The sequence below is a fragment of the Sorex fumeus genome, unplaced genomic scaffold (genome assembly GCF_029834395.1).
Source record: "Sorex fumeus unplaced genomic scaffold, SorFum_2.1 ptg000003l, whole genome shotgun sequence".
Lineage (NCBI taxonomy): Eukaryota > Metazoa > Chordata > Mammalia > Eulipotyphla > Soricidae > Sorex > Sorex fumeus.
Window position 1 is genome coordinate 10827091 of NW_026606060.1, and position 17790 is coordinate 10844880.

Consider the following 17790-nt stretch of genomic DNA (forward strand, 5'->3'; position numbering starts at 1 on the left):
GTTTTGAATTCTTATTAATTGTACTTGAAAAAATAATTAAGCAATAATGAAATACAACATAACTTATTTGTGATAAAAATAAAGGAGACTTAGCTATCTTGAGGTAGCCATTAGCATGCCTGTGTTTCTCTGCCAGTTCCTTCATGCGTGTGGAGAGTGGTCTCAGCATGGCTGTGGCTAATTCTGGAGATCTTCGGCTGCCGGGGCTCTGCTCGGGGCGGGGAGGAAATCTCAACCTGCACCCCCTCCAAGGGGCCCCAGTGAGGACAGCCAGGAGTGGAGGCAGGAGACTCTGCTCTGTTCTCTTCCAGGAGCTGGCTTTTATAGACTTTGGGTCATTTACTTTTAATAAAAAATATTAAATTTTAATAAAAACATTTAAAAATCTCAAGACACTAGTATCTTTGATGGGCGGAGTGATAGCACAGGGGCAAGGTGCTTGCCTTGCACACAGCCGACCGGGGCTGACCCCACTTCAACTCCTTCGTCTCTCTTGAAGAGCCCAACAAGCTACTGAAAGTATCATGCCCACACAGCAAAGCCTAGCAAGCTAACCATGACATATTCGATATGCCAAAAACAGTAACAAGTCTCACAATGGAGACGTTACTTGTGCCCACTCGAACAAATAGATGAACAACGGGAGAACGGTGCTATACAGTGCTATACAATATATTTGATAGTATAGAACTGAAGCATCACCTCACTAGCAAATTTATGATATTTTTGATATTTTTTGCTTGTGGGTGTAACAATTACCTCTGATGCAATTAAGGCAAAAGAAAAAAATGTTTGGTTCATGAAATAGAAGCAGCTGGGGAGCAAGGGTCCAGTGGGCCTTAAGGATAAATTTAACCCAACTATGGGATAACCGACAACACATTTCATACCAGTTTATCTCCACATAATTATTTTATTTATTTTATACATCGTTGTTCAAATGAAAAAAAGTGAAATTGTATGCAAGTTGGGAGAAATGCAATGATGATGATGATGATTACTTGATTTCTTAGATTCTAATTTTTAAAATTTCTTGCAAATGGATTTATTTAAACTGAATTTGTGAAAAGTAAATTTCCCACCACTCATGCTATAAAGTTGAATTAAGTTGTGATTGTCCCTTCTATAATCATATGACTGGGAATCAGACTATGAAGAGTTCTCTAGTAAGTAAAGGCATTTTGAAATAATTAATGAATGAAAACTGGTGATTATACTACTTTTAAAGCACGCTAAAAACTTCACAATTTTATAACAAAAACATTTTACTAATGGCATCATCAAATCCTTATAGGCTTAAGTGATTTACAAACTTAACATTCATAGTAAATTCTAGAGTTTAAATTAGAACTCAGAGCTTAATCATTGAAGTCCAGTACATTTTACATTTCAGATTTGGTGCTCAGATCACATATTCAGATTTTCATGACTATTAAAAGTCATGGATTCACAAAGCTATTAATATTAGTGTTAGCTATTAGTGTTAGTATTAGTAAATTAATACAAATCAAGCAAATGAATAATGTTGAAAGTAAAATAGAGTTAACTTGAACTGAATAACAGAAAGTTTAAAAATATCATCCAAATGCCATAATGCCCATCCATCTACTACTTTTTTTTAGGCCAGCAACTGTCTTTGTCATTAAAAAAATGTATTTGCAAAGCAAGGAATCAAACTCAGAACATTTGCATGCAAAATATGTGCTCAGCCCTATGCGTGTATCTCAAGACAACAACTATTTTCTTTCTGATGGTGAAAACTTTTATTTTCATAGTCAATTTCTTCTACTATATTGTAATAAAATTATATGCCTGGATATACATATTCTGAATATTTTGTTTGTAGGAAGGAAATACATGCACTAATATTGTGTTTTTTAGTTATTTTCTTATATATTCTATATGTCCTATAATAGTTGATGATCGAAATGGCCCCAGAGGAGTTGACCTCAAAGAAATATGTGAACACTAATGGTCACAGTAGGTTTTTTCAATATTCCTTCAATTTTTCTTTAATGATTTAATCTTTCCTGAACTTCAAATGCCTCAAAATTTGTACCTTGTGCATTAGTCCAGAGTCAAATTAATCTTGGTCAAAAATATAGAGATTGTGATTGTGGTGATGCAAAACTATCTGGACTCTCCACTTTATTGAATTCTTCCTCTATTCTTTCTATTTCTACCAAGTGATTTTCTCTATTCCTCAACATTTTCTACAGATGTTTCTTACCTCCTACTGAAGAACTATTGAGAATTTATTATCTTCTCTTTATTAGTATACACATTTTTTCAATTGCCACACCCAGCAGTGCTCACGGATTACTCATAACTCTGAACTCAGGAATTATTCCTGGCAGTGCTCAGGAAACCTTAGGGAATGAACCGAATCAAAACCTTATGCAAGAAAAGTGCCCTACCCACTTTATTATCACTCTGACCCCCAAGTTTTCTAATTTCTAATATAAAAATTACCAAGAAAGTCAACAAAATCTCATCATATGATTTTGATTTTCTTATACTAATAGATTGCCTTTGCTTTGTTCTATGTTAATAATACTTCTAATTGACTTGGGAAGTGGTAAAAATTAACACACACATATTCTATCACAGAAGATGATGAAATATATACATACATACATATATTCACAGATGATGATGAAATATATCTATAGATTTCTTTTTCCACAAAACTAACCAATAAGTTTGGGTTTGAATAGAAAAAGAATGTACTAATAACATATGTGTTGAATTGCTCATTTGAGTTTTTCTGTTTTATGGTACACACATGATTTATTATCTCATTGAACAATGTTGAAACTATTTCTGTTGAAATTTCTTCAATTTCAAACCAAAATAAATATAAAATTGAGATATGGGAGAATACAGGTTACCCTTCACATTGAGAACAGATGAGGGGCTGGAGAGATGGCACAGAGGGTAGGGCGTTTGCCTTGCACACGGTTGACCCAGGTTCGATTCACAGCATCCCATATGGTCCACTGAGCACAGCCAGGAGTTAATTCCTGAGTGCAGAGCCAGGAATTACCCCTGTGTATCACTAGGTGTGACCCAAAAAGCAAAAAAAAAAAGAACAGATGAAAGGGATATATGCCCAGAGATAGCTGGGAAGCCTGAACCCATCTTTCTCTCTCTCTCTCTCTCTCTCTCTCTCTCTCTCTCTCTCTCTCTCTCTCTCTCAGGATCTTAATAAGAGAAAATTGCATTTCTTTTTGTCTTTCAACTCACCCTCTGTAAATTCATCTTGGGGGATTTATTAAATGACTGAACCACTGTCATTGAACATTAATGTTTTTATGTAGCTGACTGATTTAAGAGGAATATGACACTGAGAATTGGTTGTGTAAGAGTAATTTAGTGACTGAAGAAAATTCTATAAAGAGATTCAGTAAAACAAGATTAAATATTTTTAAGGAGACAGAGAGATAGTATGGTGGTAGGGTACTTGTCCTGCAAGAGGCTGTACCATTCCATTTCCACCAACCCATATGTTCCTCTGAGCCCCACCAGGAGTGATACCTGTAACTAAATCCTATGCACTGCTTTTAGGGCGTAGCCCAAAATCAAATTTCTTAATAAAACAAATTTTTCCTAGAACATATTTTATTTGAAATATAGACTTCTGTATATTATAATCAATATGGGCTGGAGCGATAGCACAGCGGTAGGGCGTTCGCCTTACAAGCGGCCAACATGGCCGACCCGAGTTCGATTCCTCCGCCCCTCTCGGAGAGCCCGGCAAGCTACCGAGAGTAATCGATATGCCAGACACAGTAACAACAAAGTCTCCAATGGAGACGTTACTGGGCCCGCTCGAGCAAATCGACGATCAACGGGAGGGCCTTTACCTTTACCTTTCATGGTTTCCTTTATCTAAAATATAAAAATTCAAGTGATTGTACTAAGGATTATTGAGTGTGCATCATAGCAGGCACTGTATTAGATATGGAAATAAGTATTTCAGCAATACTACTTAAGATATTATTTGAAAAAAAGAAAATGTACAAAAAAGTAAGCAGAAAATAAATCTTAGGATATAATCTAAAAACCAAGATAGTCATGCCTTGTATTGAATGAAGAACTGGATACTTCAAACCAAAATTTTACTGGCTAATAAGTTTACTTTTAGATTTTTGAAAACACCTTTGCTTAGTTTAAATATAGCTATATTTAAATTTATTAACAAGTTATTGCTTATATCTTGACAATTTAAATGTGCATTACTCTTCTATTGCTATGACAACAAGTTATCCCAAATCTGGATTAATTGGAAACAACATGCATTTATTACCATAAAATTCTGCAGATGAGAAGGCCAAATAGGTCTCTCAGGGCTTAACTGAGATGTGGTAGGGCTAGAGAACTTTCAAGATTATCTATGAGAATTCCTTTACTTTCCCAAACTTTAAAAAGAGTACCTACAATTTTTGACTCCTAGCTTGCTTCCTGTTGGAGCCAGAAATAGCTTCCCTTTGATTTCTGCTTACATTTTCACATCTCTTCTGATTGACTCTGCTATCATCCTCTTTAAAACATAAGGAACCTTGTGATTACATAGCACCTACCATATATCCCAGAGTAATCTCTGCATCTTAATATCTTTCTCAATCACATATGCAAAAAATATGTTTTAGCATGTAAAGTAGCCAATGTATACTCTCTGCATCTTAATATTTTTATCAATCACATATGCAAGAAAAACTTTTAAAAAATTTTTGTTGTTGTTGTTTTGACACACCTATTAGGTGCTCAAGGATTATTTCTGGCTCTGTTCTCAGGGATCACTATTGGCAGGCTTGGGGAATCAGATAAGGTGCTAGAAATCAAATTTGGGTAGGCTGCATATAATACAAAACCCGTGTCCTATCTACTATTGCTCCAGACCTCAAGAAATACTTTTTTGTTTTGGTTTTGGTTTTTGGGTCACACCCAACAAAGCTCAGGTGTTACTCCTGGCTCTGCACTCCTGGAATTACTCCTGGTGGTGCTTGGAGAACCATATAGTATGCCAGGGATCGAACCCAGGTTGGCCTCATGCAAGGCAAATGCTCTACTACTACTTGGGCCCCAAAATACATTTTTTTAACTGCATAAACTAGCCTATGTACAAGATTGAGAATTACAATAGGATATCTTGATGGAATCATTTCCTGTTAACTACAATATATAATTTCTATATAGTTTCTCATAATTATACAAACTGTGTTTCACCAATGTGTGTTTCAAATAGAATGTGACACTCAAATGAATCTAATCTTACTTTATTAGAAAATAATTTGAAGACATGTTTTTGGCAGATTTTGTGTATTAAAAATAGTAGATGAGAAACTCCTACTTTATTTGCCCTTTTAAAAGCTATAGTTATGTCAATAGTTGGCAGAACACTAGAAGAAGGACAACCATGCGAGCAAGCTGGGTTCAGAAAAGGATGCAGCACGATCGACCATATCAACATGGTAACCAAGCTCATTGAGGTTTCTCGGGAGTTCAAGATGCCACTCTGTCTAATGTTCATCAATTTAAAGAAGGCCTTTGATTCTAATGAGACTGAAGTGGTCATAGTGGCCCTAGCCAAACAGGGCGGTCAAACTCAATACATCAGGATCCTCCATGAGCTGTATTACGGATTCACTACCAGAATTTCACCATTATACAAGGAAGTGATCATCGACATGAAGAGAGGGGTTTGGTAGGGTGATACCATTTCACTGAAACTCTTCAGTGCCATGCTTGAGAACGTCATGCAACACCTGGAATGGGAAGGAATGGGAGTGAATATAGACAGTCAGAAACTACACCACCTCCACTTTGCTGATGACATTGTTCTAATAATACCAAACATTAGCCAAGCGGCACAAATGCTGGTCAACTTCAACCGTGAGTGTGGAAAGGTTGGACTGCAGCTGATGCTCACAAAGAAAATGTTCATGAGAAACAGACATGTTCCTAGTGTTCCATTCGCTCTCAATGGAACGAACATCTCCAAATATAGCAGTTATGTGTAGCTAGGTCGAGAACTCAACATGACGAATGACCTGATACCTGAGTTGTGCAGGAGGAAGAGAGTGGCATGGAATGCCTTCAAGAGTATTGAAGAAATAACTAAGAGGACGAAGAACCTCCAGCTCTGGGCACATCTCTTCGACTCCACCATTCTTCCTGCATTAACATACACCTCAGAGACCTGGACCCTACAAAAACAGGATGAGAACGCTATTAGGGTCTTCCAAAGAGGAATCGAAAAAGCTATGCTTGGAGTATCACGCTTCACTCGAGTGAGAGAAGGAATCTGGAGTTTCTACCTCCATCGATGATCAAGAATTAGGGATGCTGTCTCGTTTGCCAAGGCATCAAAAATCAGATGGGCTGGACACATAACGCAATTTGAAGACAACTGCTTGACTAAAGCTGTTACTGACTGGATTCCACTGAATGTGAAAAGATTGCGTGGCCGCCCACCTTCGAGATAGTCAGACTTCTTCATCAAGACCCTGAATGAATGGTTTTAGGCTCTTCATGTTCCTGGAGTGAGCAGACGCATTTGGGCTAAGGTAGCACGAGACAGAGATGAATGGAGACGTTACTGGCACCTGCTCAAGCAAATTGATGAGTAATGGGATGTCAAGTGATCAAGTGATCAAGTTATGTCTCTAATATGTAATCTCGCTCTCTACTAAGAATTCTTCTCTGGATTTTCGCCCTAGTCAATATGAATTCAACATTATCCTAGAAAAACTTTGCTAATTTCTCTTTGCTCACAAGTATAGACTATTTACCTATAGGATATAGACATTGTCACTGTCACTGTCCTCCTGTTGTTCATCGACTTGCTCGAGCGGGCCCAGTAACGTCTCCATCATGAGACTTTGTTGTTAAGGATATAGACATACAAGAAAAGTGTCTGTATGTAGCTCCTTCTCCTTCATTCAGTTGCTTATTTTCTTCCTGTGTATCACTCCATATGATCCTTTTCAATTGCTCTGGTCTTTTTAGTGACAATTCACTTTTTGATTTTCTCTTATCGTGTTAAATGCTGAAATACAGTGTCAGTATTTAACTCAACAGTTAAATAAATCCTTAAGCTTATTTTAGGATACATTTATTTTTTTCTTTTGTCTAAACAATACTGATGATTGTGGTATACAATGAAAATTTATGTGTAGAAATTTATACAGTTATAGACATTGAAAATTTGGATGGAAACTCAGAGAAAGATATCAGGAAGCTAAGGCATTGTAATTTTTCCTGTTACTAATATGAGAACAATTCTTCAGTTTAAAATTCATAACTCTGGGGGGCTTAGCACAGCGGGTAGGGCATTCACCTTGCACGTAGCCGACCTGGGTTCAATTCCCAGAAACCCATATGGTTTCCTGAGCACCGCCAGGAGTAACTCCTGAGTGCAAATCTTGGAGTAACCCCTGTGCATCACTAGGTGTGAGCCAAAAAGCAAAAATAAAAAAATAAATAAATAAATAAAATAAAATTCATGACTCTGGAATAGTTGGTCTTTTCACAATATGGAGCCTAATATAATCAATTGAGTTGGGAAATTCTGAGTTGTTGTAGAATCACAAAGTTACAGAATTCTTTAATAATGAAACAAAAAAATGAAAATTATAACTCATACTAAAACCTGAGATTGGGTGACAAATGAACTTTAGCTATCTTACTTGAATCAAGACTAAATAGGACACTATCTGTAAATAATGCAGATGCCAAACAGCTATAGCTAGTTAACAATCTCTCCTCTCTCTCTCCTGTCCTCTCTCTCTCTGTCTCTCTCTCTTTCTCTCTCTCTCTACACACACACACACACACACATACACATACTCACATTCACAACCCCACCTATCCTACCCAATCCCCTATCCTACAGTTAATGAGATCTTTCATTATAGCTGTTTAACAAGAGCATTTTCTGTTTGATCAAAGCATCTAATGCAATTCTGAGGTTATTCCACTTAGCAGTTGGCTGATTGGTAACTGCCTTCAGGGACCTCTGAATCTACCCCATTTAAAACTTGGTTTATGAAACCTGTTCTGCATACTGCATGTTAACAGGGGCTGTGTTTTCTATAATTATAAGAGGGATACTGGGAATTCTTAATTAAACATCCAAGAGGTTTTATAACTTCTTGTGGTGTAAAAAATTAAAAGAGGACACTTCTTCAGGAATTCAGAAAACCTTATTTAAATGAACTTCATTTTATATAAGTAGTAGGATAATTGTATGAATAAATTCATTACTATTTATACTATGTATTACTCATGCTTTCTATTTTGAGAATTTTCTGTGGCTCACTGGGCTAATTGATTGTATCCTTTGTCTCATAAAATGTTTATGAAAGTTCAATAATTGAGATATTGTTAATTCTATTTTACAAGTAATGAAAGAGACTATTAGACACAAAGTAATTTCGAGAAAAAAATACATGATACTAATAAATGCTAAAATTATAAATATACTTTTTATGCATCTGATATAACCCAATATTTTGGCAAAAGAAAATACAGTGCATTCATTTTGTCATTCTTTCCACATATTGTCTTTATATTATATATTCTTATTTTCTTTTTCATCTTGTCTGATTTCACATCTTCCGTTTCATGCATTATTTTATCAAAAAGAAAAACAATTTTTTTTGTAGAGAGTACTAGCATTTTTCTACCCTTTTAAAGGAGAAGAGTGTTTCCAAACAGTGTTCAGGAAGACCCAGAGCCACTCTTGGTGAATCTTGGTAGGTTGGAATGGGTGGGTCAGTGCTAGGACCTCAAAGTGTGGAACTGCTCAGACCCTTCCATGCTAGAGACTACCAAGTCCAGCTGAGTGGTACACAGGGAACCTTAATGCTACACCCAGATCGAAACAGTGTTGTGCAGGGGTATGTGGTGTCAAGTTGGGAACTTGGGTCACTGCCTATACAAGGAATATATCACTGAGTGCTATTCTAACTCCATAGATCCCCAATGTACTCTGACCCATTAATATGATTTGGACACCTATTGGTTACAGATCTAGGTTACCTTCCATGAGTATTGCCAAAATGAACAAAGTTATGTATATATCTTTGCAAATCAATGTTTTATGTTCTAAGAACAGATGTGATAGATCTTGGGAGAGGTATATTTGTAATTTTTTTCATGTCTCCATACAGTTGTTCATAAGATTGACCAAGTTTATATTCCCAACAACAGTGTACTTAGACTCCTTTTTCTCTGAATCTTCACAATACATTTTTTCTGGGATTTTATATGATAGGTAATTTTTATTGTGTAGTGATTTATCAGTGACAATTTGATTTGCATTACATCACTGTCACTGTCACCGTCCTCCCCTTGTTCATCGATCTACTCGAGCGGGCCCAGTAATGCCTCCATTGTGAGACTTTGTTGTTACTGTGTTTGGCATATGGAATACGTCACGGGTAGCTTGCCAGGCTCTGCCGTGTGGGCGAAATACTCTCGGTAGCTTGCCGGGCTCTCCAAGAGGGGCGCAGGAATCGAACTTGGGTCAGCTATGTTGACTGCATGCAAGGCAAACGCCCTACCGCTGTGCTATTGCTCCAACCCTTGCTAAATTATGATAAATGTTTTTCATGTGCCTATGAACAACCTTTCTGTCTTCTTAGGAGATACTTCTGCTCGAGGAAATCAATGAACAACAGGATGACAGTGACAGTGATTTTTTGTTTTGTTTTGTTTTTTAATTGCTGGTGTCATTGTTGAGTCTTGTGAACTGCTTTCTATTTCTTGGAGATTAGCCCTGAATCAGTGTCTGGTGTGTGAGTATTCTCTCCCATTCAGCAGTATTTGTTTTTCTTTTTATGACAGTTGCTTTTGCAGTGACAAAGCTTTGTGCTTGATGTAATCCCATTTGTTTATTTTTGCTCTTATATTTCCTTGCCAAATGAATTAAATCACTGAAGACAGCACTGAAGCTAATATCATGGAGTGCTTTGCCTTTGTTTTCTTTGATGTATTTATGGATTTGTTTCTAAGTCTTTAATTAATTATGAGTTAACTCTTGTGTGTGATATTATAAAGGGGTCTAATTTCATCCCTTTGCTTGTGGCTAGCCAGCCTTCCCAGCAGCAAGTATACGTGGATGTCGCTTTCCTTCTTCAAGCTATTGTCTTGGCTCCTTTGTCGCAAAATATCTGTGTATGTTTGGGTCCTCAGTTCTGTTCAATTGGTCCAGATATCTTTTTTTACTTCAATTTTACACTATTCTGATTACTATATATGTATAGCATATATATATATATATTAAAATTCAGTATTGAAATCACTCCTTCCTTCTTTTTCCTTGGGATTTCTTCAATCACTCATGAGTTTATGGTTTCACATGATTCTCCTGAGCAATAACTGTACTATGTTCTTGAAAAACATCATTAATCAATACTTTTTTAAAAATTTTATTGAGTTACCGTGAGATATAGTTACAAGCTTTTATGTTTGAGTCACAATCATACAATGATTAAACACTCCTCCTGTGCACATTCCTCACCACCAATCTCCCCAGTAAAGCTCCCTGCTTTCCCACCCTCCCCCCGCCTCCATGGTAGAAAATCCCCCTCCATATTATCTCTATACCTTTGGTTCTTATGGTTTTGCAATACAGATCCTGAGAGGTTATCATGTTTGGTCCTTTATCTACTTTCAGCACACATGTCCCATCCCGAACTATCCCTCCAACCATTATTTTCCTAGTGATCCCTTCTCTAATCAATACTTGTTAGAAATGATCTCTCTCAACAAGAACTCTCTCTCTCTCTCTCTCTCTCTCTCTCTCTCTCTCTCTCTCTCTCTCTCTCTCTCTCTCTCTCCTTTTGGGCATTATGGTTTGCAGTACAGATAGTGAGAGGTTATCATGTTTGTTCCTTTCCCTACTTTTAGCACATAGTTCTTTTTTTAAATTTTTAAAAATTTTTTATTAGTGAATCACCATGAGGTTCAGTTACAAACTTACGAAGTGTTGTATTTCAGTCATATAATAATTGTTTACCCATATCCTCCATCAGTGCCTATTCTCCTCCACCAATGATTGCAACATTCTTCCCACCACCCCTACCTCATCCCTCCCCCACTCCACCCCACCTTTGTGGCAGGGCATTCCCTTTTGTTCTCTCTCTCCTTTTGGAACAGCTCATAGTTCTTCCCCAGACTGATCATTTCCAACTATCTTTATCATAGTGGCCCCTTCTCTATCCCAACCGCCTTCTCTCCAGGCACCTGAACAATGAACAAATCCAAACATACTTCTAAGTTCTTTGTAAAATTACCAACTGTCATAATTTTTTTCTGAATGTGCATTTATTTTATTTAAAATGGTGCAAAATTTAATATATTTACAATCTTCTCTGCCATGAATCAAGATCGAACAGTCATATTATTATATTTCATGTAAAATATAAGTCCCCTTCTATTGCTGGCTGTGGGCAAAAGGACAAAACCAAGAACAGCCCCTAGCACCTGAAGAATGTGGCCCAGTGCTCAAGTCTCCCCCAAGGAGAAAATCTTTCAGACAATCATTGCTTTAGCTTTTGCTCTGCATTTTCCAAAATCATTTTAAAACAGTATTTTGTCTTTACACAGTAAGTTCTCAATTAGTTTTAAGACTTGTTCAAACTATCTTGTTAAAAAATTGGAATTTCTAGGACCCAGAAAGATAGTACAGCAGGTAAGGTGCTTTCCTGCATGTTGTGAATCCTGGTTTAATTCTGGCATCTCATATGGTCCCCAGAGCCCTGAAAGGAGCAATCCCTGAGCACAGAGCCAAGAGTAAGAACTGAGCATCTGTGGGATAACATCGGTTTCTACTTTCCACCTTGCCACAGGTCGCTTAGGTTTATTGAGTTACTCCTATCATAAAGTAAAGTAAAGGCCCTCCCGTTGATCATCAATTTGCTCGAGCGGGCCCAGTAATGTCTCCATTGGAGACTTTGTTGTTACTGTGTCTGGCATATTGAATACTCTCGGTAGCTTGCCAGGCTCTCCAAGAGGGGCGGAGGAATCGAACTCTGGTCAGCCATGTTGGCTGCGTGCAAGGCAAATGCCCTACCCGCTGTGCTATCGCTCCAGCCCTATCATAGTGCTCCCATTCCTCTGTGTTTATTTGTAACTTCTTTTTTTGTGCTCTATTGACTTGTAAATATTGTTTTTATCTTCTCCTTAAATCCTTTGGTTAGTTAATTCAGAGCAATGTTCTTTCTGTATGGACACAAGAAGACAGTTAATGCTATGATTTTGTAACAAAGGAGTTAATTGACTCCAAATGTTATTTTCCTCCTGGACATCTGTTCTCTCGACCTAAGCCTCTGTTGCCCTTACTTCCTATCATCCCAAAAGCAGGGTCCTGACTAGGGACCAGATGGACCCAGGGCAAGTGGTGAGCTATGAGGTACCCCGGCATTGAAATGAGCCTGGCCAAAGTGCCATAATGCTTAACTATAAGTTAAGAGCATGGTCATGTACAAATGCTGTCATGATCCACAAAGTAATGACTAGATTTGGACCCTGCTAGGGTTAGGAATGATTAATCTGGCCTGAGCACTGTAGTCTGAGTCTATGGCAAGAAGTTCCCAGGAGACCTGCCCTACAAGCCTCAATCTATCTCTTACTGTGTCCATACAAAAATAACTAATATTAAGACATTAATTAATATGTTAATTAGTTATTGGACTAAGAACAAGAGAAACACCCCTAGGTGGTGTTTCCACCCTTGAGCCTGATGGGCAGTCAGGAAGGGCTTTCTTATGTTGATTTTGCTACCAAACTGGGTATACCTTAGGTCAAGAGTGCTGGAGGTGGAGAGACAAGTTGGGGAGAGACAAGAGAGTGCAAGCAGCAAGATGGAGCATGGAGCGATGACCAGGAAAGACAGGACGAGACAATGATGGGCAGTATGAGACTAGAATTGGGGATTCAGAGAGACTGGAACAGGCATGTGAAGAGAATGGAATAAACGGCAACTGATCAATCAACTGGCTTGGTCCTTATTTCCTCCTCTGCCCTGTTTCATGCGGCCACCCCAGCTGGGGGAGTGGCCCGAGGCTCCCCCATGCCCCCTACTACCCCTCCCCCAACCCAGGCAGAGAAGAGAAGGGGAGAGCCTCTGGGGCCTTTCCTGGCCACCCAAGGAGATTATACAAGCATCCAGGTAGGGTTTGGCCTCAGGATTAACTAAGTAAATTGGAATTCATTGGACTAGAAAGATAGTACAGGAGTTAAAGCACTTGTCTCCATAGTTGGATCCATGACACCACACATGGACCCATCAATACCTTGAGATATAATCCCTGAGCATTGAGCTGGGAGTAAGCCCTGAGCACCATCAGGTGAAGATCATACACTACCAGATAAAATAGAGATTTATGTTTGTGTGCAGCTACTATCTTATGTATGTCAGACAATTAAATTGAGTTCGTCAATTATACTATCATATTAGTTACTTGTTCTATCAGCAGTAATCAGTGCAGATTACTAGTTTTATATGTCATATAAAATTATTGATGAAATAAAATTCTTGCCATGTACGTAATTATATAGAAAGGAGGGTTTAAGTACAAAATATAATCAAATAATGTGCATGCATTACCACAGACTCAATGGTTACTATTAAAAACAAACTAAAAAATGTATTTTTAAAAGTGTCTTTTTACTTTTGGAAAAATATAGATATAATTTATATGACAGTATTTCATTTTCTTTATAGTTTCAGAATAGCATTGCAAATGTAAATGTTAAAATAACTTAGAAATGTTTTCACAGATACAAAATTTTAAATAAGCCTATTATGTTTGTAAACACTAAATATTTTTCTGCAGTTGGTTGTTAAGCAATACAAAAACATCAGTTAATTAAATGGGTATCTGTATCTATATAAAAATTATTTGGATTTTTATTATAATCACCATAATACTTATATGAACATTTTTATACTTTAAAAATTCCATTTGTAAGTATAGCTTAATTATGCTTCAAATTTCATCACCCAAATAACAATAATAAAATAGAGCAATTCAGAGTCCCAATTACTTTTTTCTAGTAGAGAGGCTTAGATAAACTTAAATGATTACAAACTTATTTTAGACTTACACTGTGAAAGAATCCAGAAATATTTTTGTAGATAGTTAATAAAATGTCTATAATACATAATCTATGTAATTCATACTTCCTACAATCTAAAAAAGATACAGAAATAAGATGTTTGGAACTTTCAAGGGTTAGTTTATATTTTTTTGGTAAAATTACATCACCATTTGGTTGGTTTGTTTGTTTTGACTTTTGAGTCTCACCTAGCAGAGCTCAGGGTTAACTCCTAACTCTGCATTCAGTGATCATTTATGGAGGTGTTTGAGAGAGCTTATGTGGTGCTTGGCATTGAACCCTGGTTGGCTGCATCAAAGCAAGTGCCCTGTAAGCTGCATTATTTTTCCAGACCCTAAATCACATAGTTTTTTTTTTAAATGATCACTGTATCACTGTCATCCCATTGTTCATCGGTTTACTCGAGCAGGTGCCAGTAACATCTCCATTCGTCCCAGCCCTTAGATTTTAGCTGTCTCTCCTTACTCATCTTTCCCAATGCTGCAATAGTGGAGGCTCTTTCAGGGTCAGAGGAATGAGATCCGTTATTATTACTGTTTAAAAGATAAAGCAAATAATTCAGATGTGAACCTCATTTTTATAAAGGAAATCACAAATATAGTATGTATTTATATTTCTACAACACACTAACATATATGTCACTGTCACTGTCACTGTCCTCCCGTTGTTCATAAATTTTGAGACTTCTTGTTACTGTGTTTGGCATATTGAATACATCACGGGTAGCTTGCCAGGCTCTGCCGTGCAGGCGAGATACTCTCAGTAGCTTGCTGGTCTCTCTGAGAGGGGCGGAGGAATCGAACCTGGCTCGGCCAGGCTGGCTGCGCGGAAGGCAAACGCCCTCCCACTGTGCTATCCCTCTAGCCCTACATATATGTAAATTACTTAAATAAATTATTATTCTGCTTGCCAACAAATGTATTGAATATAATAGTGCTATATTATCCACAAATTGCCATGTGATTAATGACACTCAATCGCAGAATTTTAATTTTCTAGATTCTGAACCTATTAAAAACTATATATCAGTTACTTATTTGACTTATTTTCTTTTTACTTATGTCTTTATCTGCCTATCTACTTACCTATACTTACATTCATTATAAGAACTAGTTCTTTCAATATTCTTTTGTTTCTGATAAAGGGACTTTTACTAGAATTCTGATTATTTTAGTTTTACATATATTCATATTTCCTTGGGAGTTTAAAATTTTACATCCTTCACAGATTCTGATTTAACTGATTGCATACTTTTGAGAACCTTCTTAGAGTGTTTTATTATACCTTCATAATTAAGGACCGGGTGCATAATACCTAGCATTCTTGCTCCTCAAGCTATTCCCATGAATGAAACTTGACAAGTACTATTTTTAATGTACTCTTTCTGTATGTCATTATTTTGCTTAACAGAGCAAATGATAAATGGTGAAAAATAAAATTTAAATTATAATACAGCAATATTACACTAGAAAGTGTTTCATAAGGAACGGCTCATATAGGCATTTTATAATAGGGTTCTTTCACTACTCAAAATAAAACCATTTCTTAATAGAAATGAGGATTATGAACCAGATACTCGGACAGGAAACATGTCAAGGGAACAGAGAGAGAGAGAGTGAGAGAGAGGTTCTATACTAAAAAATATATATTCATATATTCACAATGCAATAAATATAAAGTCTGTAATACAGAGACCCATGGATCTTTCTTGGGGATTTTGGCACTGGAGTAGTAATTCAAGCTTTAAGAGAGCCATGAAATACCAAATAACTTCAATTTTGTGCCTGTATTTTATGAGATCATCAAAACACTTCAAGTAAATTACAACTTCAAAATCAATTTCTCTCTTCAACCCATCATCTATTATCCTATATGATTGAAGCTTGCATTTCTTAACTGGTGTATTATCCAAAGCAAAGTCAAATCTAAAGTTCTTATTTAATGCCAGGACTTCAGCACCTTGAAGAAATAGAAAATAAAAATGCTAATCTATATACATCAGTTTGTGCTGTAGTGCTGAGTTTTTATATTTATGTGGGGAAAGTAATTGGAGGTAAAAGAAAATAGTAAATTTGAAGAAGAGAAAATGGCCTCAGTTCAGAATTTGGGAGCTTTCTAAGCCAAATATGCATCACTTTATGTGGTTAAGTCAATTAGCTCTTGCAATTCTTTTATTCTCAGGTACGTAATAGAAATGAAGATATAATATATAAATTTAGAAATCCTGGATAAGGAACCTGCCTTTTATTTGATGACTTCAGTACAAGACAGTGTAGATAGTATCAAATATATTTACATATTATTCATTTTCCTAACCATGGATTTTACATGCAATCTTAAACTGCTGATGAGCATATATGCATTTCTTATGAAAACCTATGTGTTTGAAGGTTTGATACCACTGCTTAAAGAAGTCTATTTTTTTTACTACCTCACTTAGTTTTATTAGAATTATTTTCGAGAACTAAAAGAAAAGAAAAAATGATTTCTTCTTAGAAATCTTTTCTTTTCTCAAACTCTGTTGTTTAAATTTCCAATAGTCCAATGTCTTATACAGATGCTGATTATAAAATATTTGCAGAAAGTTTCCCTAATTCTCACTCCCTGCTTTTGTTGATGCTCCCCACACAAGTTACAGTTGTTGAGAATAGTTCTTGCAAATCAGTTTCATTTCGCACATTCTACCAAGAGTCAGTATATGCAGCTTCTTCAGAAATAGTCCTCACATTTTTTCTTCATGGTTATAACTGCTATTTTCATAGAATTATTTGAAATGACTCCTTTAAGAGCCTCCACACTAGCCTCCCTGCCTCTTTTCTTTTCCCATTGAAGTCTATGACTAATCTTTTTAGAGAACAGGAATAATTATATCACTTCCATGCTCAATTAACTCCGCGACTCATTTTTGTATGCCAAATTAATTATAAATTTATTAACCTGGCACTTAAGCCCCTCCATAAATCCCCAATCGAGTTTTCCAGCATTACTACCCCAGCGTTATTTTCCAAATGAACCATATGCTCAATCAAAGTTAACTTTCACTGTTTCTCAAAACTGTTCATGCTTTGTTTCCACACTTCAGCATATATTCATTTTACTGCCTTTGTGCCTTTCACACAACCGTTTTAGTAATTACAATTATTACTGAAACAGTATTAATAAAAACTAACCTTGAATGAATATGCATTATCTACAAGAGACAGTGCTACACGCTTTATGAATATCTTCTCATTTTAAATTTCACAATAACACTGTGTTAACATTATCTCTAACATGTACCTCATATGGTACAGACTTGGAAATATAGTATTCTCATTCAGGTTCATTAAACCAATGGTAGAATCAGTAATCCAATTTACAAACGCTGAGTTAAGGACAAATTTCTCTAGGGTACACTCTCAATACAAATGTAGAGTATGGAATTTAATTTGCCCTTCATTGTTGAGTATGACCTCTTTAGACTTCTCGGACTTTCACTGTGAATAATCAAACCTCACATCCAGGAAACCATTTTATTATTCTCAGACACAACCCCCCCTTACCATACTTTGTTTTATAGAACTATGGTAATTTTTCTAACTCCTAAAATAAATGATAGCAGGTTTCATAAAAGGACTGTTTCTGACACTTTGTGTCTTTAGACATAATCAAGGGCACATA